The 25,519-nt window shown below is 40.2% G+C and overlaps 2 long non-coding RNA genes and 2 other non-coding genes across 4 annotated transcripts; 3 read left to right on the forward strand and 1 right to left on the reverse strand.

Moving 5' to 3' along the window:
• The first annotated feature begins 12,596 nt into the window (after nt 1–12,596).
• LOC132842997 (uncharacterized) lies at nt 12,597–17,257 on the forward strand. The gene is made up of 2 exons (XR_009648087.1): nt 12,597–16,809; nt 16,945–17,257. It is a non-coding gene; the product is annotated as an uncharacterized LOC132842997 (long non-coding RNA).
• Nucleotides 17,258–19,077: 1,820 nt separating this feature from the next.
• Nucleotides 19,078–19,149, reverse strand: trnae-uuc (transfer RNA glutamic acid (anticodon UUC)). The gene has a single exon. It is a non-coding gene; the product is annotated as a tRNA-Glu (tRNA).
• A 213-nt stretch (nt 19,150–19,362) lies between these two features.
• trnae-uuc (transfer RNA glutamic acid (anticodon UUC)) lies at nt 19,363–19,434 on the forward strand. Its single transcript has one exon. It is a non-coding gene; the product is annotated as a tRNA-Glu (tRNA).
• Nucleotides 19,435–19,782: 348 nt separating this feature from the next.
• Nucleotides 19,783–23,596, forward strand: LOC132842998 (uncharacterized). The gene is made up of 3 exons (XR_009648088.1): nt 19,783–20,768; nt 20,888–21,014; nt 21,160–23,596. It is a non-coding gene; the product is annotated as an uncharacterized LOC132842998 (long non-coding RNA).
• Nucleotides 23,597–25,519: the final 1,923 nt, after the last annotated feature.

The following is a 25,519-nucleotide window of genomic DNA, read 5'->3' on the forward strand; positions in this document are numbered from 1 at the left end:
GGACACACGAATTCTTCACTCTTCACACAACCTTCATCTCCACACCATGTCTTCATGGAGTTGCTTTGTACAGGGACTTTTATTTCCACTGAAGGAAACTGTAAAGTTACGCACAGAGACATTCAGTTCAACAGTGAGACAGTTTGGAGAAGTGGCACATATGGGTATGATGGTCAGGGTAGTGACGAGTAATACAGTTGGGTAAAGTTATGGTGATAATGGTGATAATGCCAGTCACACCTGACCTGAGACACTACAGTGGAAAGGCGGTGGATGCATTTATGTTAACAAAGCTTGGTGCACGAACTCTGTTATTGTTGGGAGACATTGTTCAGCTAACCTGGAGTTTCTCATGGTTAAATGCAGACTGTTTTATCTACCACGGGAGTTCACTTCCACAATTATAACTGCAGCTTACATTCCCCCTGATGCTGATGCTAAGCTTGCTATGAAAGAACTTTATGTGGCCATCAGTAAACAACAGACTGTTCACCCGGAAGCTGTGTTTATTCTTGCAGGTGATTTTAATCACTCAAACTTAAAGGCAGTGCTCCCCAAATTTCACCAGCATGTTTCCTGTCACACCAGAGGGAACAAAACCTTAGACCATGTATACACAAACATGGTTGGGGCTTACGTTGGGACTCCCCTCCCCCACCTGGGACAGTCAGATCACCTTTCTTTGTTCCTCACCCCCAAATATGCACCCCTCATCAATCGAGTGAAGCCATCAGTGAGAACCATCAAGGTATGGCCCGCAGAAGCAGATTTCACACTCCAGGAAAGGTTTCAACACACAGACTGGAGTACATTTGCATCTCAGGCCACCAGTGACACTCACACAGACATTGATTGTTACACCTCCTCTGTACTGGATTACATCAACACCACCATAGACAGTGTTACTACTCAGAAACAGATGATCACTTAACCAAGTCAGAAGCCATGGATGAACAAGGAGGTGCGCCTCCTGTTGAAGGCACGCAATACTGCATTCAGATCAGTTGACGCACAGGTCTACAGCACATCCAGAGCTAACCTGAAGAGGGGCATCAAAGAGGCCAAGCACTGCTACAAGCGGAAGATAGAGGACCATTTTTCCAACTCTGACCCTCGATGCATGTGGCAAGGCATCCAGATCATCAGTGATTACAAATCCCCCCACTCCACCCCCGCTGCCACTGATGTCCTCTTCTTGAACAAGCTTAATGACTTTTATGCTCGCTTTGAGAGAGACAACAGAGAAACTTCCACCAAGCTCAAACCCTCGGCTGACTACCCTCCAATCGTACTCTCCTCCACAGATGTCTGCAATGCACTGAGCCGGATCAGCGCACAAAAAGCTGCTGGACCAGACAACATCCCTGGACGCATACTCAGGGCATGTGCTGAGCAGCTTGCTGGGGTCATTCCGGACATCTTCAACCTCTCTCTTGCCCAAGCAGCTGTTCCTACTTGCTTTAAATGCACCTCCATTGTGCCAGTGCCAAAACACTCCAACCCAACGTGCCCGAACGACTACCGCCCTGTAGCACTGACTCCCATTGTCATGAAGTGCTTTGAGCGGCTGGTCCTGGCACACCTGAAGGACTCTCTGCCATCCACATTGGACTCTCACCAGTTTTGGACTCCTCTCATCCCGCCCATAGACTGTTCTCACTTCTACCCTCCGGCAGGCATTTCGGGTGCCTCCGGACCAGGACCAGCCGACTAAAAAACAGCTTTTTTCCTAGAGCTGTCTCTTTATTGAACTCTGCCCCTCGCTGATCCTACTGTCCTTCATTCTACTGCCAACCTCCACCCCTCACACACACACACCTCACACTTCGTTATTGCACTAATGGACTGTCTACACAAAAACCTATGATCACTTTTGCTCATTTGCTCATTTCTCACCACACAATTAGTTATTGCACTAATGGACTGTTACATAAAACTATGCTCATTTGCACACTTGCTCTTCTTTTTTTTGCATTGCTGCTCACCATTGCCTTACATTGTATATACCCACCTGATTTCTATTCATAGTAACAGCAATATATTATATTATGTTCATAGTACATATCCCTCTGTATATTTTGGTTATAGTAATAACAATATATTGTTCATAGCACACACCCTTCTGTAAACTTTAGTTTATAGTAATAGACATCTGTATATTATATTCATAGCACATATATATTCATCTGTATCTTATATTCATAGCACATATATATTCATTTGTATATTATATTCATAGAACATACATATCTGTAAATTACTGTTTATAGTAATAGCCATATATTTTGCTACAGCACATATCCTTCTGTAAATCTGTATATTTGTTCATAGTACGCACACTTCTGTAAATCACTCCATATTACCACTTATTTAACTTATTTAAATCTTGTACAAACTGTATATCCTGCACTTGCTACTAAACTGCATTTAGTTGCCTTGTACTTGTACATGTGTAATGACAATAAAGTTGAATCTAATCTAGTCTAATCTAATCTAATCTTATACTAACATGATGGCTGTCATCTTCTCTTCTTCATCCGTCTTTATTTCCCCTCGATCAGAGTTGAAAGTTTCATGTTGCACAGTTTTGTTCTTGGTTTCATCACAATTTCTGTCATCCAGTAAAGAGAAAAAGAATCACTCTCTGATGGACAGAACACTTCCTGTGCAGCTGACTGGGTCGTGGTGGACAAAAAAACGCTTTGTCCACACTGCTGGAGATAATGTGCAGCTACGGTGACTATTACAAAAGGAATAATTATCTTCTAAATTAAATATAAAGCTGGAAACATTCCTGTCCTTGCACACTTCTTTTCCTTATATTCACTTCCTGTTCTCATTATCTTCTTACACCCTTGGTAATTAGCTCTATGTCTCGTGTATTTAAGCTCGTTGTTCTCTGTGATTTTTGCGACTTCTGCACCATGTTTCCCACAGCCGTGTTTTATTTACCTCCTCGATCCTTCCCTTTGTTCAGGGCCCAGTTTGGAGTTCATGCCGTATCGGGTTCCGTTGTTTTCCCAGTTTATGAGGAAGGACATGTCTTTGTTCAGCATGTTGGCTTTTCCCAGGACTTTGACGATGTTTCCAGAGAAAGCCTCAATAAAACTCTGCAGTCAGATCCAGACCTCGTTATGTTTTCCAAAAGTGGAGTAAGATTTCTGACAGGAGCCTGTGGGCATGTGGAGTAAATCATCATCCAAGCTTTAGAAATGCGTTTAGAAAAGGAAAACTTTCTCACAGGGAGAAGATCCATATAAACCAACAGGAACCGAGACTCATCCAACATCACGCTGAGATCACAGAAGCCTCATTATCATCATCATCTCACTCGGCCACCCGTTATCACTCGCTTCAGTCACATTTCACACCCAGAGAGGGAGAGAGAGAGAGAGGGAGAGAGAGAGGGAGGGGGGGTGAGAGAGAGAGAGAGAGAGAGAGAGAGAAAGAGACAGCACTGACTGTAGATGGTCCAGGATGAAGCTACTGTAGGAATGTCAGTCTTCTCTATTCAGATAAATGTGGCTTCAGAGTTTCCACAACAGCAGCTTCAAACGTCTGCCAGTGAACAAACGCATCCACACGACACTTCACACATCATCCACAACCTCTCTAGTAACTACAGCGGGGTCAAAGGTCATGTTATTACATTACCATCTGTTACCACACACAGATCTCATGGCATCTGAGAAACATCTTCATCACCAGTGATGATTCTACCAGGCGGTTACATGGGGGAAACCACCTGCGGGGGAAGGGGAAGAGCTTCTTCTATCTTTTTTCTTCTTCTTCTTCTCCTATTTTATTCTTGACCAGAAAGAAAGACAGACATGGAAACTGCTTCCATCTGAACATCTTAACTACCACACCAGAGGCAGATTTTCCCCACAACTGCCCCGAGTACCTACAGTGTCTCAACTTTATGGAGAGGTTTGTTCACCCCATGCATTGTAGACAGAAAAACATACAGACAGACACACACACACACACACACACAGATACACACACACAAACAGACAGGCAGACATACAGGGAGACAGACAAACAGACAGATACACACACACAGAGACACACACAGACACCCACACACACACACACACACACACACACACACACACACACAGACAAACAGACAGACAGACAGATAGAGAAATAGACTAACAGACACACAGACAGACAGACAGATAGATCATGAGACAGAGAGATAGACTAACAGACACACAGACAGACAGACCGTTACTTTACCACACACAGATATGTAAACAGTAATCTTCTCGTCACTACAGAAAGCTTCAGGAAAGAGTTCAGGAGTTTGTACATTTTCCACACGTCTGTGTTTTTATCCACAGTACTTTCTACACACAGTAAAACAGCACAATCATTCTAGTGCACTTCTGTAATCCATCAGCATTCTGAGGTGATCAGAGTCTGAGAATTACAGCCTTCAGTCTCAGAGCAGGGAAAGTAGCCTGGAATCTGCAGAACTTTAGACTTATTCATTAACCAGAGCAACTGATCCAACTGGAGCCATTTTCAGCTTTCAGAAAATAATGATTGGAATCATTAAAAAACAAAATAAAACCCACTCTCACACACACGCACACACACACTCACACACACATACACACACACACACACTCATGCACACGCACACACACACACACACACTCACACACACATACACACAGATACACACACACACATACACACACACTCACGCACACGCACACACGCACACATGCACACTCACACACACACGCACACACACACACACACACACTCACCCCACACACAAACACACACACACACACTCACCCCCACACACAAACACACACACACTCTCACACACACACATGCACACACACACACACACACTCATCCCACCCCCCACCCCCCCACACACACACAAACGCACTCTCACACTCACACACTCTCATGCACACGCACACACACGCACACACACACACACACACACACAGTTTTAATAGCAGGATTGTGTCTGAATGCTGGCTGAGAGAATAAAGAACACCTTTACTGCCTGGTGTAAATCTGCTGGACTTAAACACAGCCTCCACATTAATATTAATGTTTTAAAGACGTTTATAAGACTGGACTCTGGGAACGAGGCCTAAACTGAAGGAAATATGCTCTGAGTCTGAAACCCTGGGCGACGCCAAGCGCACACGCAGAACACAGAAATGTTGACATCTGTCCAGAAATCCAGAAAAAGTTCCTCAGTGTGAAGGAGAAACAACAGAAATGTGATGGCATGTTGATGTTGGGGAGAAACTCATCTCTCTGAGGGGAACAACGTGGAAGAAATCAGGTCATTATTACAGTCCTGACAGTCTGACCGTCTGAACAGCAGTCAGGTCAGAGAGCAGGCAAGCAACTGCATTTATATATATACACCTCTATATATCCCAAAACAGTAAAGACCATTTTCTAAAAAAAAAAGCTAATCACTGTTAGCATAATCCCCCAAATGTGCATCATGTGCATCACATTATCATGTTAGTCAGATCAGTTAATTCTAAGAGTATTTTAGCTCCTGACTCTGACGAGGACTTCATTTCCCATCAGCATCACAGACTACAGCCCGATCACATGACCATACGATCTTCATTTCAGTGTGAAGCTTCTGTTGCATGTTGTGTTCTTGTATTTCTCATTCTCTCATTTTATAAAAAGTTTTTTAACTACATTAGTTGTTGTTTTTTTTTTGCCTGATTTACAATAAATAAGTCTTTATCTGAATCTGTCTCCATCTCATCTGATCTGGACGTCCTGAATGTCCTTACAGCACTACACACAATACTCAGACTTACTAAAGTCATTCAATATAATTAAAAGTATTATTTTGTTTTATTTTAATTTCACTTAAAGACTTAAAGTAGTGTTTAAATACAAAGAAAATGTATTTAACTAAAATGTTTATATAAAGTTTTTTCAACAGAACTCTTTACAGTAAAGAGTAAAAGTGAAACAGAGATAAAAGTGAGATGAACAACAGTTAGGATGTTTTACTCCTGATAAATGTGTTCTAATGATCAGTAACAAGGAGAGAGAGAGAGAGAGAGAGAGAGAGAGAGAGAGAGAGAGAGAGAGAAAGTTTATAAGCTCCACATTTGTTTTTATAAATCAGAAAAAGCTTCATGCTGAAACCTCTTCAGCTTTAACACAGAGGAGCAGGACAGTGATGAGATGATGATGATGGTGATGATGAAGCTCTTATGTGGAACAGAGCTGAGATGTGAACATTATTCAATTGGTCTGTTTTACACTCAGATCCACACATTCAGATGAGTCACTGTCTTATTGCTAGTGCAGAAAATATCTGATTTTAGATCTACATTGATGTGCAGGTCTGTTGATGTTTCTTTCACAGATGACATTCCACATTGTCTGATAAAGAGCTCAGCCGTGTCTGATCATGAGATAAGGAGTGTGTAGAAACGACTCAGGTGACATCAGACAGCTTACACACACACTGGGCACTGAGTTAGCAGTGATGAAGAGTGAGCAGTGATGAAGAGCGGGCAGTGATGAAGAGTGAGCAGTGATGAAGAGCGAGCAGTGATGAAGAGCGAGCAGTGATGAAGAGTGAGCAGTAATGAAGAGCGAGCAGTGATGAAGAACGGGAAGTGATGAAGAGTGAGCAGTGACGAAGGGCGAGCAGTGATGAAGAGCGGGCAGTGATGAAGAGTGAGCAGTGATGAAGAGCGAGCAGTGATGAAGAGTGAGCAGTGATGAAGAGTGAGCAGTGATGAAGAGCGAGCAGTGATGAAGAGCAGGCAGTGATGAAGAGTGAGCAGTGATGAAGAGCGAGCAGTGATGAAGAGCGAGCAGTAATGAAGTGTGAGCAGTGATGAAGTGTGAGCAGTGATGAGGAAACGCTCTTGAACTCCGACCAGTGAAGATATGTGTCATTACTTTCTCTGAGAGCTTTACTCATGTGCAGCAAATCAAAGGTTTCTGGAGGTGCTGAATACAGGTGTTGGTCAAGACTACTGAAAACCTAGTCTAGAAAAGTCTTCAAGAAGAATCTGGCAACCTCTGAGGTGTTAATTACACTCAGGGGATTTTAATAATCTGAATGTTCAGTTTAAAACATCTTCTCAAATAGCTGCATAACTCCACTCTAAACACCAGGGAGTTCAGCAGGAACCTCATCAGGAACTTAACCAGGAACTTTACCAGTAGCTACACTAGGAACTTCCTTTGGTCAGTCGTCGACTCTCTGTGTGTCTCTTGGTGCTGGAGTATCATCTTTGTTGTGTATTAACATCTCAAATAAAAAAAATCCATTAAAATACCTACAAAGACCTGATGCATGATGTTCCACACTAATGAACACAGAACATAACATATTTCTGCTGCTAGTTTGAGCTCATTCCGTCAGCTCCACCTCTTTATTCTGGCATTAATGGTTTTCTGGTGTAAAATTCTTTCTTTAGTGTTAATCAGAAATCATGAAAATGGAGTTTCAGGGCATGTATTAAAATAACCTTCACTTCATCCTCAGGATTTTTTTTGAGTTTATTTTTCTAAAGTAACTTGGAGAGAAAGTTCTGGACTGCTGCATGCTGCTCAGGAAGTGATTTCATCAGACTTAGGCACTCACAATAAACACAACACCTTGAGAATTTCTTCATCTTCGGTAGTCAAAACATGACGTGTGACACACACATACACACACCCAGACAAGTGAATACAGAGCTGTGAGTGGTGTCTGGTGTGGTTGAGGTGGAGGAGAGCCTGGGTGACTCCAGGGTAGAGAACAGAGCAGCAGGACAGGAGTTTTCTTTGAAGCCCTCTGTGACTCACTCAGCCTTGAACACTCAGTAATACATCACCTCGTCTCCTGCACTAAACACTGTACAGATGTTCCACATGTGTTCAGAGATGTATGATGGAGCCAGGAGGGTGTCCACACTGTAATTTACACACTGATTCATCAGTACTGCATTTTCAGCACATGAACCATGTTCAAGCAGTGTGGACTCACTACAATGGGACTGCTAACAAAGGGGAGACTGGTCAAGTGGAGCAGAAAAGAGTGGAAGTGGTGTGTGTTAGCAGTGTGTGTTAGCGCTGTGTATTAGCAGTGTGTGTTAGTGGTGTGTATTAGCGCTGTGTGTTAGCGCTGTGTATTTGCAGTGTGTGTTAGTGGTGTGTATTAGTGGTGTGTGTTAGCAGTTTGTATTAACACTGTGTGTTAGTGGTGTGTATTAGTGGTGTGTGTTAGCACACCACTAATACACACCACTAACACACAGTGTGTATTAACAGTGTGTGTTAGTGGTGTGTATTAGTGGTGTGTGTTAGCACTGTGTATTAGCAGTGTGTGTTAGTGGTGTGTGTTAGCAGTGTGTATTATCGCTGTGTATTAGCAGTGTGTGTTAGTGGTGTGTATTAGTGGTGTGTGTTAGCAGTGTGTATTAGGGGTGTGTATTAGCGGTATGTATTAGGGGTGTGTGTTAGCAGTGTGTGTTAGCACTGTATATTAATGGTGTGTATTAGCAGTGTGCGTTAGCAGTGTGTGTTAGCGCTATGTATTAGTAGTGTGTGTTAGTGGTCTGTGTTAGTGGTGTGTGTTAGTGGTGCGTATTATTTGTTGTATTAACACACAACAAAAAAATATAATACATTTTAAAACTTACAAAGGCCACGCCTCCTACACTGAAACAGACAGGTACAAAGGCCATGCCTCCTACACTGAAACAGACAGGTACAAAGGCCACGCCTCCTACACTGAAACAGACAGGTACAAAGGCCACGCCTCCTACACTGAAACAGACAGGTACAAAGGTCACACCTCCTATACTGAAACAGACAGGTACAAAGGCCACGCCTCCTACACTGAAACAGACAGGTACAAAGGTCACACCTCCTACACTGAAACAGACAGGTACAAAGGTCACACCTCCTACACTGAAACAGACAGGTACAAAGGCCACGCCTCCTACACTGAAACAGACAGGTACAAAGGTCACACCTCCTACACTGAAACTGACAGGTACAAAGGCCACGCCTCCTACACTGAAACAGACAGGTACAAAGGTCACACCTCCTACACTGAAACAGACAGGTACAAAGGTCACACCTCCTACACTGAAACAGAGAGGTGCAAAGAGACAGGAGACACACCTTCTTAGCACCAGGTTGCCAAGTTTGCTATCAAGCTAGTCAAGGTTAGGTGAATGATAATGGTGCTATTGTTTGATTGGCTGGTAAACTTAGTTCCACCCATTGTTAGGAGCACAGTACAGTGTTGAGTTCAGTTGGAGATCAAAGTGGAAAGGTTTATCCCAAGCTTCAAGCCAGACTTTGTGGAAAATAAAGTCCACCTACAAAAACAAGGCAGGATTTTTTTTGCTTATTGTGCGGTCGCTAAGCATGACACCAAGATGGAAAACCACGTAGCATCGAACTCCAGCCAACAATCACAAACACACAACCTCCTAAAAGAAGCCACACCGCTGTAAAAATACATCAGTTCCTGATGCTCGTGTACAAGCAGAATTGTGTCTCTAGTTATTATGATTGTGTGTTTTTCTTTCATTTGTTCATCAGGAAGTGCAGGCTGACCACAACACAAACAAACAGCCTAAGGACAGAAGGACAGAGCGTGTCATTCGGACCGAACCGCATCATCTCGGTGTGCAGGGGTTCAGTGTTTGATCACTAGGTTGTACTCCAGCATTGGGTTTGAAGAGTTTTATTCACACAGCACAAACTACAAGCGTTCTGAGCAAACAGAGGAGGGAAGGAGCACAGAGAGGGTGAAAAATGACTCGGCTGTTGGCAGCGTGCGCTCACTGTGCGGCTGACAGCTGTTATAAATCATTTCCATCTCCAGTCCGGATGCATTCGGGCCGCGACCGGAGCGAACAATAAATCCACGCTCGTCTCATTTACGTTGTCAGGAGGTGAAGGCGTAATTCGACCAGGATGTCCACTATGGCCAAAAATCCATCAGCACTAGCAGGAGTGGTCTAACCTAAAACCTCCAATCAGCCCATTGGCAAAATCAGCATGTCCCTTCATGTCCAGAAATATGACGTTTGGACCAATCAGAGACTTATTAGGAGATCATTAAAGAAGGACTGAGATTAAAACACGGCTCAAAGTTCCTTACAGACAATCCCTTTGTCTCCTGTTATAACCTTCATGAAGTAATGAGCAGGAAGACTGAAGAAGAGAAAAACACATCTGCTCATGACTCACTCTTTTACTCTTTTCTTATTTCCTTTGGAAAAAAAAATCACCTGACACTAAACATGGAGAAATGCTCATCTCATCAATATGAGACACTTCATAAACATTTTGGATACATATTTTTTGGATGAGATGTTTAACCCCAGTCCTGTCCATGAGGCGGTCATCTTGGCCACGCCCCCAGGCAGCAAGACAACACCAGGATAGATCATTTGTTCAAATGTTGTTGATCAAAAAGGAGAAATTACATTATAGGCCACACCCACTTCATCAATTATATTTATTCGATTATGCCCGTCTCCTCACTGATTGGTTCAACCTGAAGGAAAAGTATAGATGAGTGGAACAGATATTGAAATCTGACCAGGATTGGCATTAGCTCTGCCTCCTTGTTAATACGTTTTTTAATTGCTTGTTATAAAATCATTTTAAATTGACTCAGAACACATGCTCTACAGTTCTGATGTCAGCCACCAGTTAATGTTCTTATTATGTAATTTGGTCATTTTCATTATTTGTTCAAAAATAATAAAAACTTCTCCTGAGGTTCTAAAAGTAAAGCTGCAGTGTGCAGTAATTCCGAGACTGAGTGCGTTCCTCAGGAGCTCAACACTTCATGTGGAGGATTGAAGCCCAAAGCCCTTGTCCTCCAGCGGGGCTTAACACCTCCAGTCCCTCATCGAAATGCAAGCTGTTTCTTCTCCACATGGAGCGCCAGGTTCTTTAACAAGCAATACAGCAGAACCGGGGCAGGATCTGACCTAGACGTGTGAGCACTTTCCTGAAATCAGGGCTGCAGCCTTTTTTAATAAACACTGGGCTCGCTGCAGCGTCCCCAACTGCTCCGTCTCTGTCCCTCGTCCAAAAACAGCAGAAAAGACCGGGCTTGGCTTCAGGAGAGCTTCACTGTGGGGTCAGAGTGAACTGTGCAGTCAGCTCTACTCATGGAAATGTTAAATAGCAGAGAAGTCCTGAAGGTTCACGCAGAATGTTTTAATCAGACTCAGCTGTGATCTGACCTGCATTCCAAAGTGCTCGGATTTATTCATTAATTAATTTATTAATTTATTTGTTCTGCGATGGGTTGGCACTCCGTCCAGGGTGTATCCTGCCTTGATGCCCGATGACGCCTGAGATAGGCACAGGCTCCCCGTGACCCGAGGTAGTTCGGATAAGCGGTAGAAGATGAATGAATGAATGAATGAATTTATTTGTTTAGTTTTAACTTTTTCCCACTTCAGTGGTTAAGTATCTGCTTCCTCTCTTCAGTTTCCAATCAGAAAACAAGCTTTTATTGTCTAAAAATCTAAAATCTCCAGGTCTAATCAAGCTGCTGATGACATCACACCACTGCAGGAGACACCAACATGAGACTGGGACTGTCACTGAGGGAGGACGAAACTTTATTATTATTATTATTAATAATAATAATAATAATAATAATAATAATAATAATAATAATAATAATAATAATAATAATAATAATAATAAATATACTCTTGTGATGTGTTGTGGTGTTGTGGTGTGTTTTGTTGTGTTGTGTGTTGTGTAATGTTTTGTGTTGTGTGTTGTGTGGTGGTTTTGTGTTGTGTGTGGTGTTGTGTTATGGTGTTGTGTGGCGGTGTGTTGTGTTGTGTTATGGTATTGTGTTGTGTGTGGTGTTGTGTTATGGTGTTGTGTTGTGTTTTGTGTTGTGTTCTGTGTTGTGTTCTGTTATGGTATTTTGTTGTGTGTGTGTGGTGTTGTGTTGTGTTGTGTGTTTTGTTGTGTTACATCATACTTTATTACATATAACTTTGTTACATATATTTTATTCACTGTAACTGATCATTAATAAAATCCAAACACAAAATCCTCCTTCATTTATTTGAATTATTTCATTATTATCGATTGCTTAATTAATTAATTAATTAATTAAGTTCCTAATAAAAGAATTAAATACAGACACAAGTGTGACTCTTAATTTATGGTTTTATTTAGAATAAAAATAAAAAGTTTAAGATGATGATTATGATGATGATGAATGAGGATGGTCTTTCAGTAAGTTTGATGTTTCAGAGGTAAACTGAGCAGAGCAACGCTTCACATTCCACTTACAGTGAGCACATGCTGACAAAATGGTGCATAATCTTCAGTAGAAGTGCTGAAGAACCTGAAAAGAACCGTGGAAGAACTTAAGAATGAAGGGGGGAAGAAGGAGCATGAGAGGATGGTGGACTTTGATAGTTGATAAGAAGCTTAAGATCAGTAGATGGTGTGTGTGTGTGAGAGAGAGAGAGAGAGAGAGAGAGAGAGAGAGAGAGAGAGAGAGAGAGAGCTCCTTTGCAGTTCTTTATGTGTCAGTCATTGAAACAAGCCTTGAATATGATTGACAAACAAGAGACAGTAAAGTCCCGCCCACCCAGAGCACACTTGGATGATCTGTCTGGAAGCACATGGAGATGTATGATACAGCTGGTGTGGAACTGAAAGCTGCTGAAGAAGCCTCCTGGAGTTTCACTGCAGTACAAGTAGATCAGAATTTACAAGAAATTCGGTTTGTGTGTGTGTGTGTGTGTGTGTGTGTGTGTGTGTGTGTGTGTGTGTGTGTTTTATATTTTCATAATTTGCAAGCTATTTAAATCTACAGTTTTGTTAGCTTCATACAATCATTGACAGTTTATTATGTTATATAAAGTCTGAATAATGTTTCTGTGTATTAGCCCCTTTATATTAATGCTTGTTTTTTTGCTGTAATGTTATTTCACATATCAGCTTGTTTTTTAATGCTAATCCTTGTGTTAGCTTGTTTAATGTAGAAAAAAGGAATATTCTACATTACTTACAGCACCGCTAGTTAATCATTATCCTGTTTAATGCTAAATAACATTAACCCATTTTCTCTTTATTACCCATTGATTTCCACGGTTCCCTTGGCATGTTGCTAACATGTGACGGTTTTATGGACCTAGCAGTAAAAACGTGAAAACACAGACATATAATCATAACTATAACACACTGAGAGGGAGTTAGCATTCAGCGTATGCTGGCAGCTCATTTACTTTCGGCTCAGACAGGAAATCGGCACTGACTTGAACTTAATGAGACACTTTTATGGGTCTCTGGCATTAAAAAGAAACCAGTTTGGCGTCATTTTAGACTCATAAGCTAATCAGGTGCTACGGCTGAGGACATGCTGAAGAAAAATAATCACTTTCCCACCTGAGAGAAAGAGACAGAAAGAGATGGAGAAATAAAAGACAGCCCTGTTACACAGCCTGTCATCACAGAGACGTCCACATTCCCATCCGGCTGAATCAGAGCGAGGCTTTTATAGCGTCTCCTTTCATTGGCTTTCACTTGTTCACTGTGACTGGAATGTTTTACTGGGATTTAAAACGCAGTGTGGGATTTCACTACAATTCTCCAATTTAGATATAAATTCATCTAACAGAGAGACTGCTGAGGGAACAGGATTATGGGATTGCCATCTCCAATGATGACGGGTGACCAGCGACCTCAGGAGACGAAAGAAAGAAAGACAGAAAGCAACCGAGAAAGAAAGAAATGAAGAAAGGAAAAAGCTAAAGATGACAATATAAATTATAAGGTACTGAAGCTGCTCATGATAACAAATTTAAGTTCAATCTGAGCACAGTATGAAAAAAAAAGAAAATAATTTCAACAGATGCTAATGCTAGAGGTTCAGACTGCAGAAAATTCTGTAGAGTAAACAGAGCTGTAGCGTTTGTTCCACTGTCACAGAACCAGCACTGAGAAGAACCCAGAGTAAGAATCCATCAACCAGCCATAGTTAGGATGAAGCAGCTGATTTGGCTTGGGTTTTAGACATACTAGGCTTCATATTCTCGGGTGGTTCTGATGTTTAGGGTTAAGTTGTTCATTGGTTCAGACTCTCAGGGATTCAAATGTTCAGGGGTTCAGACTCTCAGGGATTCAGATGTTCAGGGGTTCAGACTCTCAGGGGTTCAGATGTTCAGGGGTTCAGATGTTCAGGGGTTCAGACTCTCAGGGGTTCAGATGTTCAGAGGTTCAGACTCTCATGGATTCAGTTGTTCAGGGGTTCAGACTCTCAGGGTTTCAAATGCTCAAGGATTCAGACTCTCAGGGGTTCAGATGTTCAGACTCTCAGAGATTCAGATGTTCAGGGGTTCAGACTCTCAGGGGTTCAAATGCTCAAGGATTCAGACTATCAGGGGTTCAGATTTTCGGGGTTCAGACTCTCAGGGATTCAGATGTTCAGGGGTTCAGACTCTCAGGGGTTCAGATGTTCAGGGGTTCAGACTCAAATTTTTGAGACTTTCTGAGCTTCAGACTCTCAGCTACTAATTAAAATTCCAGCACTTGGGCAAGTTCCCTTTTCCTCAAAATCTCCACTAAGCTGGAAGTCTACTTGGATAAAATCATTTGCCGGATAAATAAATGAAAGTGGAATGTAGTCACTGAATGAAGACTGATTAGGAATTTGACTTGGAGTGAACTTACTGGAAAATAAAATACACTGGAGTTCGGTACAGTAGAGAAAAATATAAATAGATTTTATGACTCTTTTTTGGACTCAGTTCTTGGAGGAGTTTCTCTCATTTCTGGTTTTCTCTTCAGTGACAGTGACAGCAGTTTAGCATCACATCTCTAACTCCACTAAAAGAATCGAGATTTCTACACTAGTATTTCTGAACTGGAGGATGTAGAACGTGTGAGTTATTATGTGGATTATTATCGTACACATGCTAAAACATTAGCCACTAAACACTGTTTGTTTGTTTGTTTGTTTGTTTGTGACATTAATGGTAATTGTACAGGAATATTTTCAAGCGTTAGTAAAAGAAAATGTTCTGGAAAATTGTCCTGTTTATTTAGTCCATTGATGTAAATGACCAGCAAGCTGTCTATGGCTCACTAAACTAAACTAAACTAAACTAAAATAAAATAAAATAAAATAAAATAAAATAAAATAAAATCACCTAATAACAAAGAAACAGCTAATAAAAGAATATCCACCTGAAACAAAGCCACTGTCATCAACACTTCCTCTCATTCTTTGGGATTTAAGGGTCAGTCTGTAATTTATTCTTCATAAATTATACAAAATACTTGGCGTTTAAAAATAAAAGACTTGTCTGTATCCCACACCCGGCTATTCATCATACAGCTTTTCCTTTTATCAGACAATGGGATAGTTTTCATTCTATCACACAATGGGGTATTTATAAACCTGCGACTGCTTCAGGATTTCACTGAAGTGAAGAGAATTAAACAGGAAGTGGTGATGGCTCGCTCAATTTCCTGTCATGCGTCTCAGGGAAATCTCTCTTTAAACTGTAAATCTCTCTTAAAATGTAAATATTAAGAGTGTGATTTCTAGTAGTAACCATATTTTTAATGTCAGGAATTACATTTTACACTAGTAAAAACGTAATTGCTGATATCTGCTATTGCATATTCACTAGTTGAATATTGCAAGAGCCAAGTCATTTTATAAATAGTATTTTATATTTGAAAATGGATAAAGAGGAATCTGAGGGAGACAGTTTAAGTGGGGCCTAATGAAGCTTATAAAATTAATAATAGTAGTTATCTAAAACTTACAGGTGCTATGCTGAAATTTGTTAGTAGAGGAGATGCTGTCAAGTGTGAATGTGTGGCAAATGGTTTACATGGCTCACAGGTCAGGTAGGAGGGCCCCTTAGCAGAATTTTGCTTAGGGCCCCAGGGAGGTCAGGATCGGCTCTGATTGTTTTATCCTGAGGACCGAGGACTGAGGTCCCAGTAATCTGAGAGCCACCCTCTGAGACCCTCTCCAGCCCAGACACCCTGCCCCAGATCTCCACACCATACTGAGGAGGCCTTCTAATCCCCTGACTCTGAGCTTCATCATCTCCAGCTACATCTCATGCACTATGAAGTTTTCTACCTGCCCCAGTCACCTCAGCCACAGTGAGTTCTGGCTCTGTCTCTTAAACAGATATCATATTCATAGGATTAAAGAGGATCTCAGAGTCATCTGTTCAAGTGGTTCACCGTATCCCCAGTAGAACACATTCTCATCTACCTCTCTTCATCAAGCCAAAAACTCTCTCCAAGGCCTCCCAGACCTGAGCTATCACTTCTAGCTCTCAGATCCAGTCCCTGCAGGATTTGTCTGAGTTTGTTGCCAAATGTTTGATTTTTCTGCAGCTTTTTTTTTCTTTAATTTGTGATGTAAATTGTGGAGTGTTTGTGGCTTTTTGGTGTAATCACAAGCACAGGATTCTTCATTCAAACTCCTAGCCATTACGACACAACCGTAATGACTTTCTGTAAGAGCTGTTCTCAGGTTCAACACATACACAGAACACAGTTTTGGCTGAACATGTGTTGTGTATCAGCCCAAATCTGCAGAATCACTGTGTTATTTTGAAAAGTTTTGTAGGTCCCTGGATATCACAGTGTTCCCTTCATTCATTCATTTCTGTAATTGCAAAACTGGAGGAACTGATTAAACGTCTCAGCTGACCTGGTGGAGCTCTTTGGGACCCTGGAAGTCCTCCTTCTCGCCACAGCCACAGGAGGACTTCAATTCGATTCTTCTGCCAGAAAACCTGGAAGGTTCGCCTGTGTTTATCAAACTGAACTCATCACTGTGTGATAACCCATTAATGCTCATGTTATAGTCCAACAGAATAAAAGTAATCACTAGAATAATCCCCATCTGTGTCCTCCTTCACCTCTCTTCCTCCTCAGATAAACACTTCAGTCAGTGAGCGGCAACACTCGCTTATCATCATCTCCATCACAGTGAGAGCACATCATCATCATCATCATCTGTTTCCTTCTATACAACGCAGACCTGTCAGGAAACCTCACGTGCCAGAATGAAGTCATCTTTATATTCAACTGAAGAACCTGAGAACAATGAGAAGATTTATTCCAGAAAAGTCTCCACATTAACCTGGAGCATTAAATACAACCAAACAAAATTAAGTTTATTCATTAATGATGAAAAACATTATACTTAATTACTTAAATTATTAAACAGTCTGATTATTAAAGTACATGTCACTTCTCATAAAGAGTTCATTAATTTTTTTCTGTGAAACATTTGATTGCTCCTGAAGATAATGAATTATTATTATATAAATAGATCAGTGTTGCGAGTCTGATCTGAGGGACGGTTACTGATCTGAGAAGTGAGAGAATTATCTCAGGAGTTTCTTCTTCCTGATCTGATGAAATATGTTTATTTATTAAAATACTATTTTTGTTGTGAAGCAAAAAGGTTAAATTTGTAGATATACAGTGGTGTGAAAAAGTGTTGGCCCCCTTCCTGATTTTTAAAATTTTTTTGCATTTGTGTCACACTTTAATGTTTCAGATCATTTAAATATTAGTCAAAGATAATGCAAGTAAACACAACATGCAGTTTTTACATGAAGGTTTTTATTATTAAAAGAAAACAAAATCCAAACCCACATTGCCCTTTGTGAAAACGTGTTTGCCCCCCCCCCCACCCCCATTAAAACATTTGTTTAGTTAGATTTCTAAATTTGTTTGATGATCTGAACTGAGGAACACAGAGGAACCTCTCATGAGGACACAAACATCTCACCTATATCTAGAATCTGCTTCAGAACTCACCTATCAGTAGCTGAGACACGCCTCTGTTTCAGATAAACTCTGCTCCCAGGATTGTATGTCTCAGCACTGAAGTCTGTAGCTACTGTAGCTCTGAGTACTGATCTCCAGCTGACTGTGTGAGATGGAGATGATGAGGGAAAGATGAGTGTAGAGTGCTGGAGGGGAACGAGGGATTATGTGACATTTACTCATCTTTTGTCTCCTCTGTTTGTTTTCTATTCATTTACAGAGATGCGAGCTGGTAATGATTTAAGCACTTCAGTCTCATAACACTAGCACGTTCTTCATGTCTTCTGCTGCTGCTTCTACTGCTTCCTTTCACATCCAGAAGCGAGCGGATGTTTGTATTGAGGCAGGAAGCAGACTGTTGAGTTTGTCTCAGGAATGTGTGTGATTAATGAAGCAGATGTAAACATTTTATTATTGGAAAGTTCTGAGGTTCACACTTATACAATAACCAGAAATGTGTGTGTCTGGGTGTGTGTGGATGTGCGTGTGAGTGTGTGTGTGTGTGTGTGTGTGTGTGTGTGTGTGTGTGTGTGTGTGTGTATGATGTACTGAAGGAGTCTCCAGTGTGAGCTCTGTGTCTCAGTCAGAGGTGAAACTGGAACTTGAAGTTCTCCACATCTTCAGGACAGGAGGAATTTACACTTCTTTGTGTTTCTCAGTAACATGCTGAGAGAATAAAGAGAGAGAATAAAGAGAGAGAATAAAAAGAGACTGCTGAGTGGACGAGTGTTTAGAGCTGAGAGAATAAAGAGAGACTGCTGAGGGGACGAGTGTTTAGTTAGATCTGAGAGAATAAAGAGACACAACACACTACAGAAAGCTAAAATACTATTTTACAAAACACACAGATGTTTAAACAAGAAAATGTTTAACGAGTTCTCTCTAGCGTTGAGACCTCGTAACTGCAATCACTTTAATATTTACATTTACAGTACATCATTTGGCAGACGCCTTTATCCAGAGCGACGTACAAAAGTGCTTAAGTCTCTAGAAATTATATTAATTCACATAAAAAAAAAAAAAAAACATTATTGGGATTATCGAAAAATTAACGAGACGTTCAATAAATTATGCAAGGATTTATTTCAAAGGGACATATATTTAGGATTTCTTACATGGTTAAATTAGTATTGAATTTATTGGACGTAAAAACACAGCTAATGATGTTACTGTAATTTTTATTGTTATTGGTATAAGAGACTTACCATAATAATAGTGAAAAACATCATCTTCCCATACCGGGAGTCGAACCCGGGCCGCCTGGGTGAAAACCAGGAATCCTAACCGCTAGACCATATGGGAGATCTGCCCACATGTCGACAGGTAGCCCTTTTATTCAATAATAAGACAAGGGTAAGGGTTAGATAAATAGATAAGAAATTAATATAAATGAATTATAAATGAATCAATTGCAAAACGCTAAACAAACATATTTCCTTATATGAATAAAAAGTTTATTTAGTCCGGTTAATAATATAACATATAATCATATGTGTTATAAGGCTACGACGGATCTCCCATATGGTCTAGCGGTTAGGATTCCTGGTTTTCACCCAGGCGGCCCGGGTTCGACTCCCGGTATGGGAAGATAACATTTTTCACTATTATTATGGTAAGTTTCTTATAACAATAACAATTACAGTAATATTATTTACAGTAATATTAATATTATTATTTGTGTTTTAACGTCCTGAGTGAAATTAGTATGTTCAATACTAATTTAACCATGTAAAAAATCCTAAATATATGTCCTTTTCAAAATAAATCCTTAATTTATTGAACGTCTCGTCAGTTTTTTTAATAATTAACCCGATAATGTTTGTTTTTTTTCTAAGTGAATAATTTGACAAATCAAACTTACAATTAATTTCTTCAGCTTGGTGGCAGTAGGTGGCAGCAGTGCGCCATACAGATGTTTTGACGTCTAACATTATAACATTTCTTGCACAGCTCAGATCTCACACCGTGTTAATCATCTAAACTCAAGAAGGTTCTACATCTACAGTTTAAATCTTATATTGAAGGACATCGTCAATATAAACAACGTTAGGGTCTGTGTTTAAGTTGAGGTGTCAAACTGAAGCTTGTCAGGTGAGCTACTTGGCTAGCCTTTAGCTAGCTAGCTAGCATTTATTCCTACTTCCTGTTGCTATTGTTAATTGCTGCGATACGTTAATTTGACCGCCATATTGGAAAGGTCAAGCTTCTTTTGTAAACAAATCAAAGTTTCCCAGGACACATATTTGCACTACAAATTAAGTGTTTTGGTTCAACCATTTTTCAGAAAATCTAGTACTGAAAAAACAAAACATCTAACATCTTTAAGTAACATAAACGTGAATATGCAGACAATATAAATATTCTGATTCTGTCTAATTGTTGGAAATTGTCAAACCAAACAGTGATCTGTAGCTCAGCATGTTTTCACTAAAGCTGCTGAATTTACTGTCCAATAAACCAAAGTTTGCCATTTCTAAAACAGTTAATATGAACACAACTGACTTTATATTGGCTTATATTGGCTTATTATTATTATTATTATTATTATTAATGGTGCTTGCAAAGCAACATTATTACTATTGTGCCGGACAAAACTTCGGCACGTAACTTGTCCCGCAGCTTTTGTCCTAGACCCATGAATGAGGTGTCAAATCGACCGGCTCGTTGAGGAGAGGTGTGCTATGACTTTTATAAGCAATCCGAGTACCGGTAAAAAAAAACTTTTTACAACATGGACATGTGACATATCAAAACACTGACAACAATGAGGGGAACATCCTCACGTGTATTTTGATGATGTCACGTGATGTCACGTGAAAATAAAAAATGAGCACAACATGGACATGTGACATATCAAAACACTCAGCACGATGAGGGGGACTTGCCACGTGCAAGCACCATACACATTTTCTTCAGGAAATGTACGTTCTAGTTATTATTATTCTTATTATTATTATTATTATTATTATTATTATTATTATTATTATATTATTATTATTATTATTATTATTATTATTATTATTATTATTATGCCCATTAGGTTTGCAGAGCTATGCAGACAGAAATCTGTACAAGTGAAAGGATACCAGACCCTTTGGTGTGTATCACACTTCCAGAACACCAGAACCATGTAAAAATGGAAAAGCCTGAAGATGAAGTTTACTCGTGTAAGTCAACAAGCCCTTCACACTCTGGTGCTATATAATACTTTCTAGTTTAACTGGACCATGAGAGTCATTTTCTAATTTGTGTGTTTGGTACTTCACATTTTTCCTTTGATACACTATATAAGGTCAAATTATGGAATTGCAGGTGATGGGACATCAGGCTCTGTGGGACACTTTGCTGTTGCAGACCAACAGAATAGAAGATTCCTGAAAAAGCCTGTAAAAGTGGAAGAAGATGAAGACTAACTCTGTAACATAACATTATGGGCTCATGTTTCTCATGCCAAGTGTCTTTATTATTCAATAACTTAAACAGATAGATAGAAAGAAAGAGAAAAGAGCAGCAAAAGCCTTCTGTTTGTCCAGTTTCTCTCTTTGAATGTGTCTGTAGCCAGAAATTCTATGGTTTTTGGTTTTAGACACAAAACTTGAATCCTGACAATAGAGCTTTTCTATTGCATCACTGGAGCCTGAGTTTTGGCTCTGTAGTCTAGCATCAATGCTTTAAATCTTATATGGAGAGCTAAAGGAAGCCAGTGGAAGGAAAATCAGCAATGGCATGAGGTGAAAAAACAGATGGTTACTGAAAACAAGGTGTTCAGTTGGTGGTGTTGAGAAGGTTAGTAAAACTCAGAGATTCAGTAAAAGAGAAGTCCAGTTTGTGGTAAGGAAGGGATGGTTTATGAACGGTTCGAGTGGAAACATACTCCCCTTATGATGTATCAGATGACTTTTTGCCTACTATTTACACCTTAGACAAGTCCATGTAAGACAGATATTTAACGACAGTGTGTGAGGATGCATGTCTCTTATATAGCTGGGACACCAGAATACCAGAATGTACTGGGCAGTGGTATTGCAGTACCAGAACTGAGAAACACTGATCTAGACAAGAATAAAGCCAACAGAACCCAAGCAGACAGTACATGAAATCCAAGTAGAAACTAAAATAAAAAAGCACATGTCAAAGCATAACGTTATTTTGCAATTACACAATAAGAAGCCCAAAAGAAGTAGAAAATAAATCGGCCATTAGATGTGTCCTCTTCTTCCAGATTGTGAGGATTGCAGATCCTTTTACGTCAGCAAATGTAAAGTTCACGGTCCACTCTGTTCATCCATGATACACCTATTCCTATGGGGGTCACTGACCAAGCCAGACAGACCATTCCGCCTTGTCTAGAGGTTCGTCAGGCTGGTATTCCAGAAGCAGGTTTGGGTGTGTTTAATAAGGGGGGGACCGTTCCAGTCGGTGCTCACTTTGGGCCGTACCGGGGAGACCTGGTCGACAGAGAAGAAGCCATGAGAAGTGGCTACTCCTGGGTGGTGAGTTAGGTTCATAAGATAATCATTCATCAGTTCCATCAGAATTCTGAAGACGTTTTCAGGTTAATAATTGTTACTATAGGAACTGAGTTGGATTCATCTGGGTTCATGGACATGGCTGCCTTTCATGGACTTGGCTGCCTTTTGCTACTAACTGGTGTGTTCCATCTCTTGTGTCTTGTGCTGTGTGATTTTTTTCTCTTTGTCTCAGATACGTGAATTGTGCTCGTAACTTACAGTATCGAGGAGAAATTCTGTACCGTTGTTGTCAACCCATCAAACCAGGACAGGAGCTCTTAGTGGGGTATGAAGAAGAATATGCCAAAGCTCTTGGTCTTACATTCGACTCCATTCGACTTCCATATAATTCAGTGGTCACAGTAAACTCAGGCAGTCGACAAACATTGATGTGTCACGCTGAACTGTAACTCAGCCTGTCATTGCTCACAGTGTGTGAAGAGTTTTAGTAAAGTAAGCACTTTTCACCGACACCAGCGCATTCATACTGGAGAAAATCCATACCAGTGCTCGCATACAAGTGCTCTTTTCGCAGTGTGGAAAGAAGTTTAAGGACAAAGCTAATCTCCAGACACACTAGCGCATTCACACAGGAGAAAAACCATACTGCTGCTCAGAGTGTGGGAAGAGTTTCACACAGAAGTGTCACCTCGATGGTGATAAACACGTTCACATGGGGGAGAAGTCACACCAGTGCAGTGTTGTATAAAGTATTAAAAAGCAATACTTGAGTAAAAGTACAAGTATCGTACTAGAAAAAGACTTTGGTAGAAGTGAAAGTTACCTTTTAGAATATTACTCAAGTAAAAGTCTTAAAGTATCTGATATATACTGTACTTAAGTATCAAAAGTAATTTTCTGATATTTAATGTACTTAAGTATTTGAAGTAAAAGTAAAAAGTAAAATTTCAGTGATTTTTCGGTAGGCATAAGAGCAGGGGCGGTTCTAAGGTTTCATCTTTAGGGGGTTTAAACCCTCAGTGAGAATTTAAAACAAGAATAGTTTTATATTCTATATTATATGACTACATAGTAAGCCAAAAGTTATGGTATTATTTAAAATGGCAAAAGTGGACACCAAAATTTTATGCATGATGTAATGATGCCAGTCTTGAATCAAATCAGTTCATGTATGTTTGCATTCTCTACAAACAGTGTGTCCAATGAATGCAGTCATTAATAAAAAAAAATTCTCACAAGACAAAGACCAAATCAATAAATTCTATTTTTATTTAGTATTGAACGGATTGTTTGCATTAATTTGCATTGCATTAATATTTTGTTTGTGCTATCAACTCTGGTAATAAAAATAGTGAAATTTCACTGCTTTTGGTTGCCGTACTTGCCGCTTTCAGCCGATTAACGTTATAGATAAATGCCTCCAGCTCTGACTCACGCTGCGCGTGCCTGTGTTTCTCTGTAGAGCGTGCGGAGCGTAATGCAGGAGCAGTGATTCGCCAAAACCTCCCTTATTGCAGTCGCACAAATTTCTTCTGATTTTATTTTGTAGTAACGAGTAACGAAGATGCTTAGTGGAAATATAGCGGAGTAAAAGTATACATTTTATCTAGGAAATGTAGTAGAGTAAAAGTGAAAGTTGACATAAATTTAAATAGCGAAGTAAAGTACAGATACGTGAAATTTCTACTTAAGTACAGTAACGAAGTATTTGTACTCCGTTACATTACAACACTGCACCAGTGTCTGCAGTGCGGTAAGTCTTTCGTCCGACAAAGTGACCTCAAACAACACCAGCGTCTTCACACAGGAGAGAAACCGTTTACGTGCTCACAGTGTTGAAAGAGTTTTATTAAATCAAGTTCCCTCCGGTATCACCAGTGCGTTCACACGGGAGAGAAGCCGTACGAGTGCTCTGAATGCGGGAAGAGTTTTACTCAACAGAGCCACCTCCAATCTCACGAGCGCATTCACACAGCGGAGAAGTCACATCACTGTTCTCGGTGTGGAAAGAGTTTCGCACGCAAAAGCGATTTTCAGAAAATTTTTCAGAGATTCAGTGCTCAGGGTGGACAGAGATTTACTTAGTCGCCTGGGCGCCGCAGCATAAATGGCTGCCTACTGCTCCGGGTGTGTGTTCACGGTGTGTGTGTGTTCACTGCTGTGTGTGTGCACTTTGGATGGGTTAAATGCAGAGAACGAATTCTGAGTATGGGTCACCGCACTTAGCCGTATGTCACGTCACTTTAAGACTCACAAGTGAACTCACATAGCGCCTCGACTTGTGAGAAAATATCTGTATTTTGTATAAAATATATAGGTGTGAGGTGAACGCGCTAACCACTAAGCCACCGTGCCCCCGGACATCACATCATTTTCTCAATTAAAAAGCAACGTTTTTAAATCCAAAGACACTTCATATGACAAGACAAAACATAAGGCAACACAAAACTACAGCGTATACGTTATTAAGAGAAAGCAGAAGGCCGTTCAGTGTCAAGTCTCCAATCATGTAAAGTCACATATTGCATGATGTCATGCAGAGAAACACAATGCTGATGGTTCACTCATCCAAAAACACTTTAAAATCGAATATGAAGAGTAAAAATGTTAACGATGTGATCCCATAGCATCTTATTTTAAAAATGAATCTGTATGAATAAAATATATCTATTGAGCTGCTTAAGAAACTCTGAGGTGTGTGAATAGTTACCAGATGTACAACATCCTAGTAATATATCCAGTTGTTTCATGCTTTTTAAACAGATGCTGAGAGAACGGAGACGTATAAGAGGAAAAAACCCTGAGGAATTAATATTTACACACACTGTAATCTGATTGTGCTTGTTTTCGTTTTCACATCTTGTAACTGAATGAAACTAAATACAAATCTCTGAAATAAGTGATTATTTAAAAAGAAATGCATATCATTTAGGATCTATTATTATTATTATTATTATTATTATTATTATTATTATTATTATTTCTACCGCTTATCCGAACTACCTCGGGTCACGGGGAGTACAATTTAGAATATTGCACTTTATGTTCGAACCTTTCCATTTTCTAAATAATATATTCATTCTAAAGGAATTAATAGCTACTGAATGTCCACTTCAGGTTGTCCAGCCTGACGTCCCGAGAGCCGTCTGGGAGAAAAGCAACAATGACATTGTTTAAAAAGCACTATTGTGATGAAACAC

This window comes from Tachysurus vachellii, chromosome 3, assembly GCF_030014155.1.
Source record: "Tachysurus vachellii isolate PV-2020 chromosome 3, HZAU_Pvac_v1, whole genome shotgun sequence".
In the NCBI taxonomy this organism is placed as follows: Eukaryota; Metazoa; Chordata; class Actinopteri; order Siluriformes; family Bagridae; genus Tachysurus; species Tachysurus vachellii.